Below are 20,348 nucleotides of genomic sequence, written 5' to 3'. Positions count from 1 at the left end.
GCCGGGTGATTGGCAGCGCCGGGGCGGGGCCGGGGGCGGGCACACACGGGGACACACACACACGCACGGACACACAGACACGCAGAGGAGGACAGGGGTACGCTCGCTGACACGCAGGCACACGCGCTGCCGTGCCAAGTCCCTGCATTAAAGGCACAGCCAGCCCCACGCCGTCCCCCCGAACTCGGTGTGCCGAGGATGGGCAGCCCCGGGGGCTCGGGGCAGCCCCGGGTGTGTGTGCACATCTGTGACACACAAGGTGTGCTGCTCGCACATCCGCACACGCACCTGCGCCCACCTGTGTGCACACATGCCTGCGCACATGGACATTGCTCGCGCACACATCTGAGCACACACACCCACTCCCCGTGCACATCTGTGCCCATCCAGATTCCTGCACACGCTTCTGTGCACGCACATCTGCACACAGACGTGGCACAGCTCACCTGCACCTACTCCTGCGTGCCCAGAGCTGAGCACGCAGATGCACATGGTGCTTACTCACATGCACACAGCTGCACGCACACATCGCACATGTACACATACGTGTGTGTGCACACACATCAGCGTGTGTCAGGGTCTGCACCACACCACAGGTCTCTACAGGCGTGTGTGTGTGTGTACAGCACACACCCATGTACTCACACTGCAGCCACAGCCGCACATCTGGCACACAAAGCAGCACACAGCAGTGGGATCCACACACAACCCTGCACACATCAGCACAAAAGGACACGTAACTGCACACATCGGCATGCACAGCTACACATCTGGCACGCACAGACATCTGTACACACACACCTGCACACACAAACATCTGCATGCTCACAAACACCTGTGAATCTGCAAGCACAGGTCATCAGCACATGACTAAACACAGAGGGCAGAAGGCCCTACGTGGTACTGCTGACACACATCAGCCCATGTGTGTGCACAGACACGTCAGCTCCTAGGGGTGTGTGCTCACATGAGAACACATCGACTCGTGTGTGCACACACTGAGACATCGGCACGTGTGTGTGCACAGAGACATGCATGAGCACATGTGTACACAGTAAGACATCAGGATGTGTATGTGTGCACACACACACCTCAGCACGTACATGTGTGCACTGAAACCCATCAGGATGCGTGTACAAACACACACTGCAACATCAGGACAGACAGACATGAACACGCACATGCACACACACTGAGACACATCAGGGCACACATCTGAGCACAGGCACACACAGCACACGTGTACACACCCACCCACACACACACCCACTCCCCAGCTGCCCATTCCCAGCTGTGGGGGCAGACACACCCGTGTCACACGTGGGTGCCGCTGCCACCCGCCCTGCACACCCCGGGCACAGGTGATGCTCCCGCCATCAGCCCCTCTGCAGCACAGACGGGACGTGGGGTGGCAGAAAATTATTAGTTTTCCTGCCTGGCCCCGAGGGTCAGGAAACAAGAAATTACCATCTTCGCAGCCCATTTCGAAGGCACTAGACACTTGTGTGTCGGCGTCGGAGGGTTTTTTAAGCAGTTCCCATGGAAAAGGAAACTCCTCATCTCTTCTGATCACACACGACAGGTCCTGTGCATGTCTCCAGTAGCTTAAAACAACACACCGATATTTATTTTCCTTAATTAAGATTGCATAAGATAGCCCTGGGTCCTGGAGGCTTTGCTACAGACTGTAATGACGCCATGTAAATTGTTTTTTATGACCCAATATACAACATATTGTCACATTCAGCCCTTGAATAGGAAGCTAAAAATCTTGGTCCCTATTTTTCTTGTTAATTAGGGTATTATTACTAGGGATATAATCTCATTACTTTTTGGGGAGGAGAAGAACTAGTTGGAGCCACTTTGAAAAGTACTCGAATATATTTAAATGGAGCAAAATCTGTCTTTCTCCTAATTGCTAATTTTGCATGACACAGAATTATTGTTCTGATTTTGGGGTACAGTTGATGCTGGGCTGAAGAAGATGGGAGAAGGGAAGGATGCTGTTTGCGTTTTTCCTGCTCACTTTTCTCCTCCAAATGAATGAGCTGCCCCATAGGAAACTCCGTCGGCAAATTTCCATTCTTTTAAACATCCCAAAAATAAAACAAGATGCAGCCACTTTGAGGAATAATCATTTGAATGAAATATTTGCTACTTTAAGATTTTTTTTTCCTTCTTCTTTCAGATGATCCTCTTGTTTTGCATGTGAAAAAAATCGTCTGAGATTTACAGCCCTCCCAAATGGAGATAAAGCCTTGGCAATGAGTTGGAAACCTGTTGTAATCTGTGATCCAGGAAACAAAGAGCCTCATTAATGCAGAGACTTTGGTGAGCCTTTGATGTTAGCTAGCATAGCATTCACTCTCAGTTCCATTTGCATTTAAACATTCATAAAAACATCATCTCTGCTTCCTTTGCCTTAAGCAATTTAGGAGTAAAGTATAGCTTCTATTTAAAGAAACCCACTGTGGTGAGGCTTAGAATACAAATATCACATAATCTTCAAGCAGAGCAAATATTTTATCCTACATTTTTGGTGGGCACATTTAATAATATTATATGTAAGACCCAAAATAAAACATCCATCTTATTTTCATTAACCTTACACCACATATTCTAGTCAAAAGAGAAAACGGGCCCTGTTAATTCTAAATATACTACATACCAATTTGTGGAAGGAAGAGAATCCACAGGATTTTACATTATTGACAAGAGCTGAATTTTTGAAAACTGTGTGCCTACAGCAAGGTGCCTAAATCTGTATTTAGGCACACAACACTGAAAACTGTCAGGTTTTTATATATATATATATATATATATATATGTATATGTGTGTATATATATTTATCTGGAACTGCAGAATATTCATCCTGGTTTAAAAATGGAATAGAAAAATATTATTTTAATTTTTTAAGTTTTATTTATAACAGAATCAGAAAAGTAAACAAACAACCAAACAACCCCCTAACACATGAAGATTTTCTTCCAAGGGAAGGCACTGTTGCTTCCAGATGGCATCTTGAGGGAATGGCAGTATGTGGGGAATTTGGGAATCACTTAGAAAGCAAAGATCTGTCTCTATTACTATCTTCATAAGTATTATTCCCCAACATACCTAGAAGAAGTGGAACAATATAAAAAATACTGGAGCTGGCTCATCTTGATATTTGGAAATATTCAGCTGGGGTTGTCAGTGTTTTCTGTATCTTTAAAAATAACTGAGAAATGGAAATTAATCCCATGTCACATTGGGAGTTCTTGATATTCCCCCTCTTACAAGGCAATCTTTAGGTTTTGTGCTGTAAGTCATTGCAGCCTGACTGGTGTTTGAAGCATTATAAGCAAGTTTCCTATTTAATGAATATTCAAAATTAAAAACTGACATGGAAAACACTTAAAACCAACTTTACCTTGGATAAAATATTTCTGGAGCTGGATCAAAGGAAAAAAAAAAAAAAGCCTGGCTTACTTGTCAGATCATATCTGCACTGAACTTCAAGGTTTGATTTGTATTATTTACATAGAAAAGGTCCCAAGAAACCAATTTGGCACTAAATATCTTCATTACGTTTTTTCGCTTGTATGGGTGATTAAATCAATCTAGGGTTCCTGTTTTAATTTTTTTAGAAAGGTGCAGCCATCTGTGAATTGAGGAACTTTTCTGATTTCATCTTTCTGCTTCAGACATACTTTTGCCCCCTCCTTTTATTATTTTTTAATAAGGAAACTTCAAAATGAGCATGTTTGCTTTACTATTGGAGTTTCTAGCTGTCCTTCCAGTAACTGCTTAGAAAGAAAGGTATATTGTAACTTTTTAGAACATTTTAACTGTAACACCTGCAGGAACAGTAAACCAGATTAAAATGTAACCCAGTCTGTCTGTTAGTCTGCCTGTTCCTCATCCTGCATTTATCACCGTGTTCCCTGAATGCTGTGTGTGAAACTCAGCACATGCATTTTGTGCCATGCTATGCACAGCAACACTGTGTGGTTTTACACGTTGGAGTAAGCAAAGCCTCTCCTTTAAAGTCAATGTAAATGTTGCTGCTGACATCTCCTAGACTAGGGTTCCATCTTCTGTGCTTTAAAAGGGCCTTCTTTTTTTATTATTTAATTTAGGGGATTTTTTGTTTTGTTTTGATTCTGTTCATTTGAATTGATCAGTTTGCAGTAGCTCCATTTTGCTGTTTGGACACATTTTGTCCTCACCCACAAGTTCATTTAGTGTGGATAAGGGACACATCTACTCCTTTCATGTTAAACATCCTTCAGCAATATTTAATTGTATTTGCAGCAAACATGTTTCCCTGATATGCATGTACAAATCCAAAAATACTTTGATTTTAAACCCAGATTTATTTCAGCTATTTTTTAATTTTTTTGTTTTTGGCTATTAATCAGTTCTCCACTAACAGAAGAGCCTTCTAAATATTTACCATTCTTTTTGAGAAAAACATTTGCACTGCCATCCCTTAAGGATGGCTTGATTGATAGATTGGCAGTGCCAACATTTCAGATGAGAAGGATGGAAACTCCTGTGTGCGACTCCAGCTGGGAGCAGGAGCTCCTGGAGGACAGGCTGCTACCAGCTGAACTAATCCTGGCAAGTGACCAGCCTAAATCAGGCCACTGAAAGCTCTATTTTGCCCAAAGGGGTTTACACTGGTGTAATTACCTCAGCATAGTCATAGCAGGAACATTTCCTTAGTCTAGACAAGCTCTAATACATAAAATAGATCTATCGTTTGCAACTGAAACATCCCGACCCAGCTGGGCCAGGGACAAGCCTCGTGCTGCCCTTTCCTTACTGTGTGTGCCCAGTACAGCAGGATTTGGGGCTGCCTTGGAGCATCCTCCAGCTTGGTTGATCTGTGACAGAAAAAAGGGTCAAGCAGCAGCTCAGCCATTTCCTGACTGGATTCACTCTTAATCTTGAGGGATTTTTAGTGTTTATTTGACTTCTTGCATTGATCTAAATGCACTTAAAGGATTCCCTGACAGCTGCCAGAAGTTTGCTTTTAAACTACCAAGAGAAAATTCACTCCCTGACACTGACTGCAATATTTAGGTCACTTTTGAATATCTACAAGCTTTTCTGGAAATGCTTCCAGGTGTTAGGACCAAAAACTTCATTTTTCCCCTTTGGGAGTCAAGTAGCAAAGGTAGTGCAGACTGCTGACTGGGGCCAGCACCCTGCTTTCTCTAGGAAAAGAGGATAATCTCTCTCAAAAACTATCTCAGATGTCAAAAGCCATAGTGTGAAATCCATTTGGGAGCCTGTGATCTTTGGATCACTCCATGTGTGTTCAGCCCAACATGGCACTAGCCATCATCAACTCTCCCAATTTTTGTTTTTTTACCCTCTGTTCAGATTTTGTCGGATTGTAAAACCATCTCTTCTGGCAATTTTCACTTAACAAGACTTTTCTTTGTTCCTGATACTTGTAACACTTCAGATTATTAAAGTATTTTAAAAGTCTAATCTATTTTTCACCCTGTGTGTTTTGTTCACCTCTTGCTGTTGGAACTGGACCAAGCAACTGGCATTGCATTTAATATTTCTTATTACTCTCACTGTCAGGTTCTCAGGCTCTTGCCCAATGCTGAAAGATCTGAGTTTCAAACAGGAAGGAACATGTTTATTTGTTTACAAAAACACTTTTCCAGGGCTGCATCCTGTGGTCACACAATCATCCAAGGAGTCCCTACTTCAATGACTCATGCCTCTAAATTAAAAGGATCCATGAAGATGGATTTGCAGAATCACACTCATTTCTTCCACAACAATTTTTATGTAAACTACAGGGAAAAGTATGTTGATTTTCGGGTCTATAAAACTTGATTTTTTACCAAACCAAGGTACAGGGCTGCTTTTTTTCTCTTAAAGTGTCCTTTACATTTTAAGCAAATCCTTACAAGCCATTGGAAGTAGCCTCTTGCTGTGCATTTGCTACAATTCACACAAAGTACACTTTGTCCTGGGATTCCTGTTTGAACACTGGATGGGACAAAGTACAGGAGGAATCCAAATATTGTTCTTTTAGCTCAGGCTCTGCTCAGACATGCTGTCCAGCTGCAACTGAGCCTGGTTAAGAGGTGATGATCCAGACCATCTTCTAACTGCTTCCTCCTTTGTGTATCTCCCACCAAAGGTGTTCCATCAGACAGGGCAGTGTATTTTCCTACATAGGCACTTCCCAGCTTGCTCTTGGCTGATTGAGCTCATTTCTAAAGGGCAGCTCTGGTGTTAAAGGAGTTAGTGGATGGAAGTGGTGGAGTCACCATTCCTGGCATTTCCTGTTCAAAAACCAAGTTAATGTGACAGTTTGGAGTATGATTTAGTGTGCATGGAACTATCCAGTTGAAAGTTGTTCTTGATGATCTTGATGAAGTATTTTCCAACCTTAATGATCCCATGTTTCTATGATTCACTTTGAAATTTTAGGAATTATTTGGAAAAATCTGTGTTAGGTAGATCAGAATGAGAATCATTGCTGACAATGGGGCTGGATGGCAGCAATGAACTGCTGAAGTGAGTGGCAGACAGTGAAACTGGTTTTCGTTGTGGTGACCTGGGACATCTGAATGGAAAACTGCTCTCTCTGGATGCTTGAGAGGGCAGTGAAAGGAGCAAGATCCAAAACAGAGATTTGCTTCACCAAGAGGTATCTGCAGGGACTGGTGCTTCTGAGGAAAGGGGAAAGCTGGCTGCACTGTGATCCCCACATCAGCACATCAAACTTCTGCAGGATGGAGCTGGAGGCTTTGGCAGCTCCTGCCTGACACAAACACCCAACACCAGTTTGAGTCCCAGGGCTGGAAGCCCCCCCAGTCTTTGCAGTCTGACCAACTCCTCCCCAGTGCCAGAGCCATGCAGAAAGAAAGGGAGGGATGAAATGGAAGCAGCTGTTAGGAAATGAGAATAAAAGGAAATTGTCTGGATAATGGTGGTGGGATAGAGTGTCCAGATTAGAAATCAAAGGAAAATTATTCCAATGTCTAAAATCAACCCATGTGACATGGGGTGTATTGACCTCTTCTGATACATCCAGCATCACTCCAGACCCACACCAAAAGATGAGGGTTTTTTCTGCACTGTTTGTTTTGGTTTTGTTAATGATTGTTAGTGATTGTGACAAAGAATAAAATAATTGAACAGATGAAGGAGAAAATGAAGCAGGAGAAAGAATATGGAATTAGGGGGATGCTGAAATTATAAATGTTCACACCAAAATTATTGAAAGAAAAAGGAGGAAAGAACTGAAATCTGAAGTCATCAAAGCAGAGCTTTCTGTTAATGAATGCAGAACACTTAATTTCTGATTTGGAATATATTTTTATTTATTTTGCAGACATTATTTCTTTCAGATCTTTACTGATGACTTTCTCAAGACACACTGAAAATGAACCAGGGTGAACTTGTCAGCACTGTTGTTTTTTGTACTTGAGACTGAAAAATGAAAGGAAAATGAGGATGTGATAGAGGAAGAGAGGATTATATTCCTGTATCATTTATGACACCCCCTCTATCCTTGATATTTCCCTCTTGCCAACAGGTTCATCACTTCCTCCAGCTCAAGTGGATATGGAGGACCTTGAGCAAAGCACAGCAGGGCCTCTCCTACCAACTTCTCAGCACTTCCAAACAGTAAAGAAACCAGATTAAAGCAGCACTAAAAGCTGTGCTACAAATCCTACCATATTAAGCAAGACAATTCTAATAGCTGTTTTGGGCTAACTGAACAGAAGGGGTACCTTGGAGTTGAACTGCATGTTTCAACAGTATGTTGTTCTGAAAAGTGTTGTATATGTGCCGACATCCGCTGCTGGCATGTGTACAGACTGAGGCTTGCCAGCTCCTCCTAATCTGGAAAGGGGAGACATGCAGTGTTAAATACATGTGTCATCACTAGTCATTCCCTCCCTCCCCCCAAATTTTATCATTTGGTTGTGAAACACATTTGAACCAAGTCAGCCCATTTAGTTTGGATGAACTTATGCCAAGTAACTGTACTGGAGCTGACTTCAGAGACTTGAGAGGAACTGCTAGTGTAGCTCTACCATAAGTAAATGCAAACACTGTGTTATGTTCCTTATTCTACTCCTTAAACAAGGGCCTTTTGGTGGGGTTGCTGTTGGAAGGAGGGAGAGCCCCCTGAGAAAACAAACAAACTGCATCTCATTGCATCATACGACTTTTGACTCCCATCGTGTTAAACTTATATATAGGCAAAACAGGGTCAGGGCTAAGCAGTGCTTCCAAAGGGGACTCCAAGGAAACCCATGCTGCAAGGGGTGGTTTTGGTGACTCAGTAGGTGACATGGGCTCTTCTGAGTCAGGATTGAAGCAGTGTTCTCACATGACATTAGCACACCTGAGCTTGGGATACTTAGCCTGCTGCTCATGCCAGTAGGGGTCCTGGGAGACTTTTGCACTCATACTGAGGGTGATTTTAGTCTCCTGGTTGAAGTCCAGCTGTATGAATTATGTTTTCCCTCTGTATCTACTTTGTATGGTGTTAGTCATTGCCCCCTTTAGGGCTGGGATCATGGTCCCTCCAGGCCCTGAAATACATCTGAGCTGCATTTTTAGCTCATCAGGTGGAAGTGAACACCTGGCACCCACAGAATGAGCTGCACAGTATTTAGAAAGGGGTCTCAGGGCTGTCTCCCTTCCCTCTGGTGATGGCTATAGCACCAGGGGTGAGTGAATTCAGTGGTTTAAATTAGTTTGGGTGTTGTCCCCAGAGGCTGGACACACTCCCTGGGGCTCTTGAGGTGACTGGAGCTGTCTTGCATGGCCCTGAACTGCACCACCAGCACTTCACAGTCAATGGGGTGTGCTCAGGAGATACCCACAGGTCTCCTCTGTGTTTTTAAAATGGCTTTGGTGTTCTTTATATTGTCCAATACAGGAATACAGGGTGAATCTTGGTGGACTCTGGTCCAGACTTCAGCTCTTGAGACCTTCAATTTTAGACTGTATGTGAGTTTATTTCATTAATTCTGTGGTGAATCTGTTCTGATGCAGAATGATGCAGCAGCATCAGATGGTGCCTCTCTGAAGGCTATGGAGATGTGGAAGGTGTGCAGTTGCCATAGGCACTTTGCTAACAAAGAGAAGCTGTGAAAAGTTTTGGTGATTAGAGAAGAAAGCACAGAAGCAGAGACTTTAGAAAGACAAAAAGGAAAAGTATGTAAAAATGTGATCCCCCATTTTAATGGCTAAACATGAATTATGTAATGAGATGCTTTCATCTTAGTATAAGTTAGCATTCCCCAGCTTTTTATATTTGTATATAAATATTTTTCATGAAATAAAGTCAGCCTAATTGGAAGCAAGAGCCATTCTATGTAGTTTATTTTAATACTGTAATATATTTCCCCTAGTTAATCATTGCTATTTCTAAATATAAATTTCCTTTCCTTTTCTTTCAAGTCACTTAAAATGAAAGGGCCTGCATTACTCTTTGACCTTCTCTAACAAGCAGACCCTTGAAATGCAAAATTTCCAGAAAACAAGCTGTAGGAACAACAGATGGATTTAGTAAATTACAGCCTGCAGATGAATTGTATGAGGAGTCAGTTTGGGATGGAGGCTTAAAATACACAGAAATTTTCTGTGCTGCAGCTTGTTTCTTGCTGTCAAGCACTGCCTGGTAAATGTGTAACTTGTGTGATGTTGGCTTTCTGTGCTGATTGATTTGTAAAAGCTATTCCATCCCAAATTACCAGCTCTTTGGGTCTCAACCTACAACCCTACTCAGTCAGGAGACTCTGTCCTCTAGGTATGTTTCGGTATTTTGCATTTCTTTTATTTGCTAAAGCTATTCTGACAGACTTCTTACCCTGATCAGCAGATTCTAAAACCTGTTTGTGGTTTCACAGGGATTAAATAGACAAATTATTAGTGCATGTGTATTTGCAGGACAAGTGACTCCTAAATGATAAAAATGTAGTTTATAATCAAAGTACTTGTAACAATAATCTTGAGCTAGGCATTTGCTTATCTTCTAATGTGCTAATCCTTTTCAGGATTAACAACTCATTTTTCAACAGCGTGGTCTTGGTTCTGCAGGCCCTGTTGACATAACTAAATCTTTGTGAGTTCATGAGATGTAATTGTGTGCAAGGACTGCACAAATGGACAGTCACCCCAACAGCTTTCCTCAATGTGATTCAGCTCGTGCTCTGGGGTGTACAGCTCCATAATGTATGTGATGCAGAACAGAAGCAGTAAGTTGTCATTGTGATCAAACACAAAGCTTTTGTGGGGAAGAATAAATTATTTGCATGGGTGTGATGAATGCTTGAAGGGAATTTGATAAGCGGTGTTGAGCACTGGGAAAATTTCTGAATATCATCCACATTGCTCTTTGCACTGTCAGAAACTTAACATAGGCTGTCATCCCCAGCTCTGGTTATTGCACAGTTTTATTAAAGGCCTTACAAAATGAATCTAAGATAGAATGGCCATCAATATAAGATCAGATAGGCTTAGGGATTTTTGCATAAATAGGGATGTGTTTCTATCTACTCCTGTATTTGTAGGATGGTCAATAATTTTGCTTTTACAACAATTTCCTGTGATACGTTTGAGAGTGCAGTCCTTGAAATCACTTGCATTTAAATCAGTGTGTGACAGACTTCAGTGAGTCTCTGCATTGAGGTTTTTGCATGTAGATGATATTTTTCAGTATGGGACTCTCAGGAATCCTGTTTGCTTGAGCTAAGTGATGATTCCCTTTTGTAAGGAAAAGATGCATAAAATAATAACAAACTCATCAACCCTTGGGAAGCTCATGCAAAATACCCTCAGTGCTGCTTTCTGCTTGCCCTCTGAAAGCAGATAGTGGTACCAGTGGCTGCAGTTCAGCACTGCCCTGGCTCCACAACAAACCCACTGGGCACACCTCGGGGTGCAGCCCAGCTGCCATCCCCAGGCACGCCCTGACACCCTGGCAAAGGAAATCAGTGTGTGTGGGGTGGCTGTCCATACACATCCACATCCCTCCTGGAGTGGAGACAGGGCCAGACTGTGTACCCAGGGACACAGGAGGAAGGGAGCATCTGCCCAGCCATGTAGATCTGCCTCTAGGGAATCCTCCCTATAAGTGTGTCTGGAATTGTAAATGTTCTGCTTGCAGAGCAGGTCTCAGTGCTGCAGCACTTTAATGTGCTGCTAGCACAGCCAGGCTGCAAGTGCTGTGTTCACAGTTGGTAGTCGTGTTACAGGACTGCAAAATTTTCCCACAACTCACAGATCCAAGCAGGACTGCTTCCATGAGAAATAGTGACACCATGCAAACTAGAACAGTTCCAGTAGAGCAGCAACCCTCGCCTGTCTCTATGAGCTTCTTCCAAAGCAAGACACTGAGAGTGAAGATACAATATTTATTCTTTTCAGAGGTCTGTCCCACAAAAGTTATATGCACTGTAGGTTTCATGGTATTTGAGTGTCAAAGGGCTGCAGTGATGCACAGTAACCCAAATAACTTCTCTGTGGCATGACTGGCTACCACTCTAAGGTCTGCATCTCCATGATATAAGTTGTTGACACAGAATATTGTTGAGTTGCACAGTCCTTTTCTTGAGCCACTCACAGCAAGGCTATGTAATGGTTCAAGGGCTGAAATGTCCAGCTGGAACTCTACAGAGAACTGCTCAGGGAGACAGAATGCAATTATCTATGTTGGAGTCTGGCCAGGTTTCCAAGGTTAGCACCTTTCATTTGACATCAAATCTTTAATGAACATGAATTGTGGTAATGACATTTCTTCAACATCTCCTTTGGGAATGTGGCATTGTCACTGAGCTGCTGTTGTCTTGTATTGGTTCAGTATTGGCTTAAAGGAAAATTGCTCTCGAAATCCTTCATGGATAACCACACATTTCCTCTGGAAATTCCCATTTGAGTATAACCAGGACCTACTGGTCTGATTTTTCCTTCCTCTAAACTATCTAGTCCTCTGTCCTCCTTACAGGCTAATAGAGAGCACTGTAATTACCCTTATTTTCAGGCTGCCAAATAAAGTAATTAGAGAAATAGGCATTATGATTTTGGAAAGATATGTTAGAGAATGAAGGGGAGTGATGAGAGCATGTTCCCACAGAGCCAATTAAAACACTTCTGAGGAGATTCAGTGCTTCTTTCTGGCAATCCAAGCAGACAAAAGAGATTCACAGGGACTTACTCAAACAGAAGGATGGCAGAAAAACTCCTTTCTATGTCTAACCATATGACATATGGAAATCCAGCCAGGGAAATAACTTATGGAGTGATATTTTTGAGCAGTACCCACCATTTAGAAATGGTGGAATAATATGAAGCATCTTTCTTAAAGGTATTTATTGTGATATCTCAGATGGCCTAGCTGAAGCAAAGAATCTTGAGTTGCATTTTCTTATTAATTAGTCTTTTTTAGACTCTGTAAAAGACTTCTCTTTATGATCATTAAACACATTAAACTTTTAATGCTATCAATCTCTGTTTAACTGTAACTTTTGCTTAGAAAGAATTAAAAATATCTAGGTTAGGAGGGTTTGAGATGCATTGAACAGAAGTAAAAAAAGAATATGTGCATGGGGGTCAAGGGCACCTGGGACACCTCATATGAACCCAAACTCTATGCATGTTGTAATTTTTAATGGCTTTGGAGAAATGCTTCTTCCTCAGCAGGATTTTAATTGCTGAATAAACAACCAGATCCCATTTTTTACCCCTCTTATAAAAGAACTACATGATCTCCACATGCCAAGGTGGTTCATAAGGATTCAGTCTAAGTCTTGGGTTTTTTTCCCTTGATTGCAAATCCATGAAGCTCTTCATATCCACTGCTCTTAAGGTACTTTGCAGTGGAGTGTTTTCATTTCACATATTAGAAAAATTAAGCTTAGATGTTGCTTGTACAAAGCTAGAGAGAAACTAAACGTTTCTTAGCCTCTCTTTCAATTCTGATATTGGATCACACCACTGTAAAGCAAGGGAAAGTTGAGTTTATCCACTAATGCCACAGGATCTCCTGAGGTCAGTGTGAACCTTCCTGGGTTCTGTACAAGGTGTCCTGTCCCATTCCCCTGCATGTCTTGCCCTGCTGACCCACCCTTGCCCCTCTTCCCCTTAAGAACTGAGTGTTTGGGCATAAAATATCTGCTCTTTTCAGGCAACCTTTGTCTTAGTGGCTGAGAAGACTCCTGCCTGGGTTGGTTAAATGCCCAGAATCAAAGTGTTTCTCTCTGGTTTTGGTGCTGTGGGGCTGGCAGGACTGTGGGCCCTGGCTGAGGAGCCAGCTGTCCCTGCAGTGCTGCAGAGGAGGAGGCTCAGGGGCAGCCATTCCCCTCCGTCCTGCTGCAGGAGGAGGCTCAGGGGCAGCCATTCCCCTCCATCCTGCTGCAGGAGGAGGCTCAGGGGCAGCCATGCCCCTCCATCCTGCTGCAGGAGGAGCTGGGCCAGCCATTCCCCTCCATCCTGCTGCAGGAGGAGGCTCAGGGCCAGCCATTCCCCTCCATCCTGCTGCAGGAGGAGGCTCAGGGGCAGCCATGCCCCTCCATCCTGCTGCAGGAGGAGGCTCAGGGCCAGCCATTCCCCTCCATCCTGCTGCAGGAGGAGGCTCAGGGCCAGCCATGCCCCTCCATCCTGCTGCAGGAGCTGGGCCAGCCATTCCCCTCCATCCTGCTGCAGGAGGAGGCTCAGGGCCAGCCATTCCCCTCCATCCTCCTGCCCCTGCTGTGCTCATGTTGGCCTCTTTCTACATCCAGCCATTGAATCTCTGTGTGGCCATGCCCTGGCAGGTGCTGAGCCTTGCTCCCAGCAGCGTCTGCCCAGGCCTGCACTGCTCCAGCTTCCTAAATTTTATCCCTATCCATGTGAGAAGCTATTAAGTCCTAATTCCTCCAGTCCCAAGACTTGGCTTGCTCTTTATCTCATTAGAAAAAAATCATAGTAAAAATTCTGGTTTTCATTACTACAAAGAAAAGCTTGGAAAAAATATCCCTGTTGTCTGAACCAGTTAGGAAAAGAATGCCTGAACAGCTTTATCCATTTTGGGGCTCTTTTACCATCTCATGATTTTTTAAAATCAAATCTCTCTATTATTTCATTTTACGAGCAGTCTGACTAATGGCTTTCGTAAACTTGTGTTGGCAGGACTAACAACTGCCTAAATAAAATGAGTAATTGTTTTCATTCATCAGTTGCAACAGCAATAATAGTTTCAGTGTTCTGCCCCCAAATGGGGGCTGAATCCTCCAGTCATGGATTATTTATATTACCTGTTTCCCTATTTATGTTCTCCAGCCTACTGATGGCTCTGTTCAGCATCCAGACCCCTTGTAAAATCTGGTTGCTTCAGATTTGGGTAATCCAGGTAACTGCTTCTCCTTTTGATTTCAAGCATGAAATAAGTTACAATCAATATTTGTAGCTTGATTTGTTAATTTGGTGGTAAGTGGCTACTAAAATATTGAGCTGTTAAATGTTAAGAGGCCTTCACATAATTTTTGTCATGTAAGGTTCAAGGGAAAATTTTGTTGAATCACAGAATGGTTTGGGTCGGACTGGACTATCAAAGATCATTTTGTTCCAACTCCCAGCTATGGGCAGTGACACCACAGCAAACCTCAGGTTACCCTGAGCAGGCACAGCCAGTGAATGAACCAGAAATAGTTCAGTTTGAAAGGGTTAATGAAAAGGCTAATCTGTCACATGCCTACTGGACTGAGCTGGGAATGGAGCTGGTGATCCCTGGTACCCTGGGCAGGGCTGAGGGGTGAGTCTCATTGTCTGGGATTCTGTCACAGCTGTGTGGTTGGAAATCACACCAGAATGGAACAGCTAGCAGGGATTCAAGCCCTCTCTCCTCCAAAGGTCCACTTGTGGTCATGTACACAGCCTGGGGCACAGGGAGTGTTCAACCCACTGAGCAGTGGGAGAGATGTGTAGGAATGGAGTCATATTGCTGTAGGCACCTCCGGCCCTCAATCTTTATTGCTTTCTGTGTCACTTCACTGCAACAGGGAAAAGGCACAGAAATTATCTACTTAGGCTCTATCTTAGAGCTGAAATTGAGCCAAAAGCCCAAGAAAAGACAGCTTTACTGGATTCTGCAGTATTCTGGGCATGGATTGAAAGTTTGTAATGTTCCCTTGTCTTTCTAGTAGGAAAGAATTTAAAATCATTGAAGTCCGAATAGTGATTTTCTCATCTAATCCAAATTTCATAACATTCTTCTATATTTCTACTGCTGCAAACTCCATTTCTGTGGATGACACTTTGAAAGACACAGTGTTCATTCCTAACTCCCTGATCTGCTTCTTGTCCACAAAGCAGCTGGATTTGATGGCAAGTAATTCATGGAGAGAGGGGGGAAAAAGAAATCAAAGTGAAAGTGGTAATTTTAACATCTCCTTTGTACTTAGCAGATCTCAAAACACTTCCAGAAGTGAAGGTGCCTAATTTTGAATCCTTCACCCACCCAACATGCTTGTTAAGAGGAGGGAGAGGAAGCATTTGTTTGTGATAGAGCCATTAAATGTAGGATTTGTATCTTATGAAGTGGCAGTGTTGCTTTTGCAGGCTGATTAGAAATGGTGAATAGAGTTGGGTCCCATGGCCCTCAAAACGAATGCAGAACTCACTCCACTCCAACAGGAGATGCATAGGGAAAATTTTCCCTATTCCAGTGTTTTCCCCTGTGAGTGTCATAGTAATGTCTTGAATTGCACAAACATTGTAGGCATGTTTTGAATGTTCTGGAAACAATCTTTAATGCTAATGGGTAGCAAAGCGATACCAGAGGTATGAATCTCCAAGAATTTAATTTTAAACTGTGTATCTGAAAGCAATGCAATTCTATTACAACATCACACCTGCTTTGCATATATATATATATATATATATATATTTCTCTTTTTCAAGGCTCTCAATATGATTTATGAGCAGCAATTAACTCAACCTTTTAACAGCCTGGGACAGGTGTTGCTGGGCCCATTTGTGAACTAGGCAAGCTGAGGCACAGAGGTGTCAAGCGTAGTTTGGCAGCAATGGTATTGCAAAATGAAGACCAGAACCCAAGAATCCTGAATCACAACCCCTATTCTATGAGCTCTCCATTTATTGCTAGGAGAGAAGATCATTAAAATCCACTGGGCTTGTCTGGCAGACTTTATAAATGTATGCATGCTTTTAAATGCAGTGGGGGTTATAGTTATTAAATGATGAATGTAGGAGGATTTTTACATAATGCTGAAGAAACACATTAAATCATGATGGAATGAGAATCAATATAGGTCATTTAAAATAATCATTCTGCTGAAACGGATTTTGCCTGTCATTCAGCAATGTTTATGTACTGTGCTTGATTTATGCTGCTCTACCTATGTAACAGAAAGTTTTTTTTAAAAAATGTAAATGACAGGTGGCTTTTAGAATATTGTACCTTAGTGCTCACAGACCTTGGGTTTCCTTCCCCTGCTTTGCAGGACTGAGACTCTGTATCACAGCTGCAGCACGGGGAGAGGTGTGGACTCTGTATTTTATGCTTACAAGATAGTCTGGGGTTTCAAATCCCTCTTGGAATAGTGACCTTGGTGCTCTCATTGGCAACCTCATGGGATGGTATAGTAGCTCCTGACCAGGGGAAAGTGATGGCAAAAATGTGCTCCAGTTAAGACAAAATTTGTCCCTCCTTAGCTGAGACCACAGCAGTGCACAGTCCTTTGGGGATAGTATTCATTTTCAAATGCATCACCACTGAGGCAGAGCTGGAATTAGAGATGAATATCTGCTTCCAGCTGTGATCCTCAGAGGATCTGCAGAGTTCTAGATCAATAGAAGGGGGGCACTTCAGCTGAAATCTGGTTATAGCACATCTTGGAATAGAAAAAGGAGCCTCTACTTTTCAGCTCTATTAAGAAGAAGAAATTTATAATGTATTTTGTAGTTTCTACCTGCAAGTGCATTCATATTACTAATACGGTAAGAATTCCAGAAGTTCTACCTTGCTAACTGGGGAGGGATAGAAACATGTGAAAACTTGATAAATGCAGCTTGAGGATTTGCCATGTGTTTAACTATTGGAAAGGGAAATGCTTTATTCACACCTGAAACTAATAGCTAAGTAGTATTGGAAATAGGACTTTTTTTGTGTGGTACGGAGTTTTTTGCTGTATGGCAGATGATTTAGTAAGGGGATTTTTTAAATGGAAAAAAAAAAGGTAGAATACAGATGTGGATAATTGAATACAGAAGATCCTGTTTCTTGTCTTAGTGTAAATGCATTTATTATTTGTAAACCTGACTCATTGGTAAAGTCATACACCAAAAAATGGACACATATTCAGAATCGTCCAAGCCCTTTATGAGTGTGAGCAGTACTTCATAAGCTGGTGTCAAAATGTTCCCCAGTAATGGTCTGGGCCACCAATACATTTATTGCTGACTCTGAATAAATCTTCTATATGTTTATTTTAATAGGGAATGGCATTAAACTCTGGGCAGTATTTCACTCTTTGCAGGTAAGTACTAACAGACAACCAGGTAAGCAGTCAATATTGTCAGAAATAACCTCAAAAATATAAAACCTATTTTCAAAATCCAAGCTAAGGGCAGAACAAGTGGCCTTTTAAGATCCTGTAACCCAACACAAACTTCTCAGCCCATGGGACTGGCTGATCTGATGATCTTCATGTTGCTCTGGACACTTAATTCAGTTCCAAATCCTGCTAAATGATATGGCAATCCCTGCCTATTGTTTGTTTGGTGTGCTGGTTGTTTTTTTTTTTCCCTTTAGCTGAAGGTGCAAAGCAAAATAGTACTGTGGTCCTGCTCCCATTACAGACTGTGAGAGTTTGCTTACACTGAAGTCACTGACAAAACTCTCAATAGCTTTAATGGGGGCAAGAACAGGCTCACCGTGATTTAATCTAAAGTGTTCAGCTCAAGGCAAAAAGACAGGGGCTCTTTGAAAATGACAACTTGTGGGTTTTGGAGAGGTCATTAACATATTTGTCATGGGGGAAAGAGGGTAAATAAGGAACTTGAAAAGAAAGACAGATATTAATTACGCTTCAGACAACATTGTTGTGTGCTGATGACATGCTGCAGCTCTCCAGACGACTATAATTTGCAAGGGAACCCAACGAGTAGGAGACTTTACAACAAGCCAAGCAATTAGTTCTTCCTGAGTTGCAAGAGTGACATCATGTGTGCAAAACATGCCTTTGCCTTCAGCTAAAAACACATACTCATTTATTCTTCCTGTAGGGTCACTGTTGGCTGTGAAGGCCATTAAAATCTTTCCTCTGATGGATGCGTTAACTTTTAGAGCTGAGTGAATGAGAGTCCCTGAAGTGCAGATAAAGGAACACGTGTCCAAAGCACAAACTATCAACAAAAGCAACCCCAATACCTAATTTTATGTGCTTGTATTCTTTTAAATACCTTAAGTTATTCCCTACGGTCTTGAAAATTTGTCCCTGTTGTAGGGTCTGAGCTGATAAGTGAGGGGGTTTTCTTTGGTTTGTTTTGTTTGTTTGATTGGTTGGGGTTTTGTTGTTTGGGGTTTTTTGGTTTTTTGGTGGGGTTGTTTTCTTTCTGTGTGTGTGTCTGAAATTTGTCAAGACACTGTTGGGCAAGCTGAGGCTTGCTTTTATGAGCTCTGTATATAAAGTTCTGGGAAAGAACCAAGGATTTTATTTGACTAGGAAATTTAATAGAAATTAAATACTTAAACAGCAATGTTAATATACATCCTGGTATAGATTTCCAGTAGTGTGTGCTTGGTTTCCTAAGTTGGATCACTTAGTGCTTTGCACTGCATAAGTTTATTGAAGAGACTATAAAGATCTATCTGATACTCAATGAGGAGTAAATTATGGCATTGATCTGGAGAGACAATTACACTTATTCTTTAATCAGATACATAGTCCCACTGGAGCCACATGCTACTTACCCAGAGTAAATTAAGCTCCTGCTTAAGTGCTTTGTAGAATCAAAATGCAAAAACCTCTAACTTGTGAAGGTATTTCAGATCTTCTGTGTTAGAAGTGTGATGCAAATTGTCATGTAGGGCTTTTTCCTCTGGTATAATGAAAAAGAAGAATTGAGATGTGAACAAGCTGAACTTTGGAGATCCACTTCAGTGTGTGAAAAGCTGTTTTATCTTTTGAAGAAAGCTGTTACTACAATTGCAAAATGAACATTTTGCCACCATATTTTTTTTCTAAATGCAGCAGTGGGCACAAAACTTTGGCCAAGCAGATGCAGAACAGGGCCACAACCAGCTTGGCACAGAGAGCTGAGGAGCTTTGCATCAAATGAGAGCATGTTTCTCTCACTGTGATGAAGTTCTAGACAGGGCTGTGCACATCCTCATTGCCTTTCTCCAGTCTGATATCATTTGCCCAGTGCTGATGGCTTTCAGTACATCTTTACCTGTTCCAGATTTGCCTTTTCCCAATGAAGCAGAAGGGAAAGCTCCTCTTTTCAGCAGTAGTCCAGCCAGACCCAAAAAACCCTGTACTGCACTCTCCAATGGAAGCCCAGGGCAGTGATTTCAGTACAGCTGGATATTTGGATCTGATCACCCAACCCAAGCTTCCAGCAAACAATCTATATGGTTCTTTTGTTTGTTTCCAGCTCACATGTTTACATAGTCCCCATAAGCTTCTAAAATTAGAACCTGAGGAAAACAGAAACCTGTTCTCCAAAGCCAGCAGGATGTTTTAATAGGAACTATTATTGCTATTATTAAGAATAATAACAATCTTATGTTAATCAAAGGCAGGGATGAATCTTGCTGGACTGTGCCTGGATGTGTGCCATGTCTTTATATCCTTGGAAAGATGGGGCAAAAAACCATCCCAGAAAATGGTAAAGCTGATGATAGCTGTTCTGTAACAAGTAATCCAAAAGGGAACTGTGCAGCCTGAGATGCTGAAGTTTTCTTCTATTTGGGACAGTTCATCCAAACAGAGAGAGGCAGGTTGTGTACAGCACTCAATCTAGTTTTCTGCAATAAAGTCCCTGTTTTGGTCACAGCACTGTAGGCAGGCAGACCTCTGAGAAGGTGACAGTAGAAGTGCCAAGCAGAGCTGAAAGGGAGGAATAGAATTCTGACTTCTGTGAAAAGAGTCTGAACCCTGCTCCTCAGCCACAACGACAGGGACTTTCCTCCCAGCTGAGCCCTGAGGATCCCTTCATATGAGCCTGTTCAGTTACCTCCTTTATCTGCAGCTGCCACATGGCCACAGATGGGATAGGGGAAGCCACTGTTTTTGGTGGTGTGGTCAAAAGAAGAGTCAGGCATGTGTGCATGAACTTTTTTGGCTACAAGCTCTGCACAGCC

At 42.4% G+C, this 20,348-nt stretch overlaps 1 protein-coding gene across 2 annotated transcripts in view; it reads left to right on the top strand.

Annotated features, from left to right (window-relative positions):
- The first annotated feature begins 9,754 nt into the window (after window positions 1-9,754).
- Window positions 9,755-20,348, top strand: part of VDAC1 (voltage dependent anion channel 1) — a 72,373-nt gene continuing 61,779 nt past the window's right edge. The window contains exon 1 of one of the 2 annotated variants that reach the window (XM_079319412.1): window positions 9,755-9,791. The gene's annotated coding sequence lies outside the window, so the exon portion shown is untranslated. The remainder of the gene's footprint in view (window positions 9,792-20,348) is intronic. The other variant, XM_079319413.1, reaches the window with a different exon arrangement.

This window comes from Erithacus rubecula (genome assembly GCF_903797595.1).
Source record: "Erithacus rubecula genome assembly, chromosome: 16".
In the NCBI taxonomy this organism is placed as follows: domain Eukaryota; kingdom Metazoa; phylum Chordata; class Aves; order Passeriformes; family Muscicapidae; genus Erithacus; species Erithacus rubecula.
The sequence above is the reverse complement of the archived record's forward strand: the minus strand, read 5'-3'. Positions and strand labels throughout refer to the sequence as shown.